Source organism: Miscanthus floridulus, chromosome 13, assembly GCF_019320115.1.
Source record: "Miscanthus floridulus cultivar M001 chromosome 13, ASM1932011v1, whole genome shotgun sequence".
Taxonomy (NCBI): Eukaryota; Viridiplantae; Streptophyta; class Magnoliopsida; order Poales; family Poaceae; genus Miscanthus; species Miscanthus floridulus.
Window position 1 is genome coordinate 50,292,017 of NC_089592.1, and position 4,472 is coordinate 50,296,488.

Sequence of the window (4,472 nt, forward strand, 5' to 3'; positions counted from 1 at the left end):
GTTGCTTCGATCCGAGTTTCTAGGGAAGTCTGAATCTTGGATTACACATCAGCACATGGAAACTTTCAGTGACTTGTTGCGAAAAGAATGTCAGGGTGATGAGAGTACTGATGAGCAACTATATTTGTTGGCTAGGCAGCCATCATGGCATATCCTCACATACAAAGGGTATGAGATAAATGGGAATATATTTTACACAATAGCCCAAGATAAAAGGAGCACCAACCAAAATAGTGGTGTCCGCATAGATGCCACTGACCCTAATGGAAATAAGCAAACATATTATGGCCGCATAGAGGAGATATGGGAACTAAACTATGCACCTACTTTTAAGGTACCTTTGTTTAAGTGTCAATGGGTAAAGGCTGACTGGAGGTGGGGTAGCAGTCGACAACCAGTATGGAATGACAACCGTGGACCTCAACAATATTGGGTACAAAGACGAACTGTTCGTCCTTGCCAAGGATGTGAATCAGGTGTTCTATGTCAAGGACATGTCTACAAAACCGAAGAGAGGGAAAAACAACAACGACCCAATCAATGAGCCAAAGCGCCACATAGTTCTTTTAGGAAAAAGAAACATCAGTCGGAATTGAAGACAAGTTAGACATATTAGAAGATTATGAAAAAGATGACCGAATTCCACCCTTCACAGTGAACAAAGACCCAAGCATCCAGCTAAATGATGAGGACACTCTATGGTTACGATGCGATCATAACCAAGGGATATACGTTAAGAAGAAGTTCACTACTGTGCCCGCTTGATATATATAGTGATGTTTAACAGTGTGTATTAGAGGTATTATGTAATAATTATGAATTCAAAGATGTTTATTAGGTGTTTCTTTTTTTCTATATTCATATTAAATTTATGTTTGATGGTGGGATTTCCATGTCACACAAAGCAAAAAGCAAAAGCAATGCATCTGATGTGAAAAAATAAGTAAAAAATTGTTTTAGTCCTGGCTTGATATGGTGATGTATTAGACCTATTATGTAATAATTGCGACTTCAAATTTTTTTGTTGTGTTTTCATATTTTCTACTGGTTTAAATGAATTTTCAACATCAATAAGATGTGAAAACTAATTTCCTATCAAAAAGCAATAGTTTTAATGATTTTAATTAAGTAGTACATTTTTGCATGGTGAAAATTATGATTATTATTTACACTATGTTAAACATTTATACGGTAAAACAAAAGAGTTTAGGTTACAGATTTTTCTTATATACAATAATGCAAAACCAGGTCTAGGAATTCTTTTTGTAATTTTTTGCTAATATTTTATTTACTAGGCAATTAACAACTCTCTGTATATTTATATAAAACAAATATATAAAAAAGGAAAAACTTCTAGAAACAAATATTTATATAAAACATAATATCGGAATTCAATATCAAGACATGCGAACCACTTGGTCCACATGCAAGGAAATTCATGCAACACTGTGGGTGCCTTGTAAGGGATAAACTTCCGATCAGTGCCCGTGAATGGAAGCAAAAGATCAACGAGCCTCATGTTAGTTTTGTCTCTGATCTTGATAAGAATTTAATTTGGGATGATATCCTTCAATATTTCACGTTGCAAGCGGATGATTATGATGCTATCAACGATGATGAATTGAAGGAACTAGTTTGAAAGTGGGCTATGAAGAAGATGGCTACACAATTTCAGACTTGGAAGAAATCCCTATACACGAAATACGTTAAGAAGAACATAACGCCCAATTTCAATACTAGTGGCCCGCTCGCGAAGTTGAGGCCCTACTGGAATAATTTTGTATAGTACAAGACATCGGAAGAGGGTGAGAAACGGGTGAGAAGGAACCAAGAGAATGCCCGATAGAAGGTATACCACCATGGCATGGGATCAGGTGGCTACGCGACTGCCATTCCCAAGTGGGAAAAAATGGAAGTGGACATTCTTGCCAAGGGTATCACACCAGAATCATTCAATTGGTCCAAACGTGCAAAGAATTGGTTTTTCGCTCATGGGGGAAGACTGGACCTAGAGACCAGAAAGCTGGTTCATGGCACAAAACTCAAAAGAGCAACACAAAGATTTTCTTATGCTCTACAAGCTAAAGCTATTGGTGCGTTCAAGCCCAATAGAGAGAAGGATGAACTGACGTATGCCCTCGGGACCGCTAAACACAGTGGCCGAACGAGAGGTTTAGGACGGAACATTTCTTGGGAGCATGGTTTTCCTAACGATAGAGATACCTACAAAAGCCAGCAGAGAAGGAAGGATGAGGATGCAGCGCAGATCAGCGGGTTGGAGGAATTGGTTTGTGAGTCATGGGAGGCATTGCTTCAAGCACAGGAGCGCGAAAAAGACATTCAAGCTAGAATGCAGGACGAAATCATAAAGCAAGTGCAAATAGCAATGAGTGCCCAAAGGTAGGCATAAGATCTAGGAATCAACATTAATATTAGCCCCCCCTAATTAGTTGAAAAGCAGCTGCGCTTCCATAGAGTTGCCAAATCAAGATGACGCAATGTCTACGTTTCCTCGTGGATGACATCACTGCACCATTTACATCATGTGAGCTACATATTCCAAAAGAGAATGCCACAATCATGGTGGCTCTCGATGTTTTTTCTCCTCCAGATCCTACCAAGACACCAAGAATCCATAGGGCAATAATACCACCAGGATATGTTAGCGTCTCAGTAGATAGAGTTAACAAAGGTTTTAGCGATCTGGCTCTTGACATTCTAGGAGGTGATGGGGAGAAAAGTCTAGGAGAAGCAGAGAAGACATTCATACTATGGCGCAAGCGCTACATCATTATTCCCGGGGTCTCTAGTCCACCGCCACTTTCTCAACTGCCAGACAATAGGTGCGGACAAAAGTGAACGAAACAATTTTTTTCACAAATTTTCTATTGACATGCATGATTAATAATAACAATTTCTTATACCTAATTATTCTTTTTTGTAATCACACAGTAGGGCCTCCGCTAACATAAGTCCAATTATTCAATCTCTAGATCATCATAGTGCTCCGAGCAATGATTATGCAACGCCGCCACTGCCACCACCTCCAAGGAGGTCTCCAACGCCTCCAAGGAGGTCTCAAACGGCTGCCCCACCTCCCTTGATGATCAAGAAGCAGCCAGCTCCTAAGAGGTCTACCCCGCAAATGAAGCCGTTGGCCCACCAGCCGACAAAGAAGAAAGCCTCCTCTAATCCAGTTATTCCCCAAAAACTGCCTTACGAGAAAAGTGAAAAGGAATTAAAGGATGTAGTACAAAAAGATGTGAAAAAATTCTTTGAAAAAGTAAGCAAGCAATGAGAAGCGAGGGAGAACCTGGAGAAACCGTACTTCTACCTAGATCTAGATCTTCTAAGAAAGAAGGTGGACTAGAAAAAGCAGGAATCTCAAAAGACCCAGCCAAAATTAGACTATGACCACTCTCTCACCAAGTCATTTGAGGCGGTGCAGAAAAAGACTAGAGTAGGGAAAGGTGTTGCACAACTCAGACAACAATCGCAACAATCAATCCCCCCTCTTGTCATTCATAATGAATATGGTTCAAACTTAGACTTACCGGACAATTTTGAGGAAATGGTTCAGTTTTACGAGGATACCGGTTTGGACCCTGCCCAAGTGCTCGCTGAAGGACCATCTGCTCTGAAAGTGGATCCTTGGAAGAAATTTGAACATGGAAAGAGTCTATACAACCCTGAGGCCTTAGGTGAACTAGGTACGCAAATGTACCTGCTAAACAAGTGGTACATGGCGGCGTGTGAATGGGGAGAGAACTTTATTTCTGTCAGAGTTAGAAACCAACATTACTTCCATGGCGATGATGTTATATATGTCGAGTTTTTAGAATTACACCAACTATGCCGCCTAGACTCTCTCGACAAAAGTCTCATTAGCTGCTATTGTCTGTAAGTGTGATTATTTTCTACTATTAAAGTGTATATATATAAAGCTACATGTATATATATAAATTATATATCCTCACACTATATTTTTATATGTGCAGATATGAGATGACAGAACTCAGAAAGAGAAAAGATAATGATGTTGGTTTCATTGATCCAAATGTTGTATTCAAACACCCTGATCCCCCCTCAATGGAAAGCTGAACTCGAGAAAAATCTCATGAGGTTCTTAGTGAACCAACAAAACAAGGACATACTCTTCCCCTACAACTTCAAGTGAGTGTTAAATAATCAATGTCGATTATATGGACATTTGTTCAATTATTTGCTTACTAGCTAAGCTATCTCCCATATATATATATGTTGACTCTAGTTAATGTCGATCATATTTGTGTATAAAAACATATGCAGCAATCACTGGGTATTGATGGTCATCGATATGGCCAATAGTCGGTTGAGCATCTTAGACTCGTTAAGAAAAGAGCAAACAGAGTACCAAGACATGATAGATATTATCCAAGGGTAATTTGGTCTCTCTAGCAACTATATATACCCCGATCTCTTAACTGCAACAA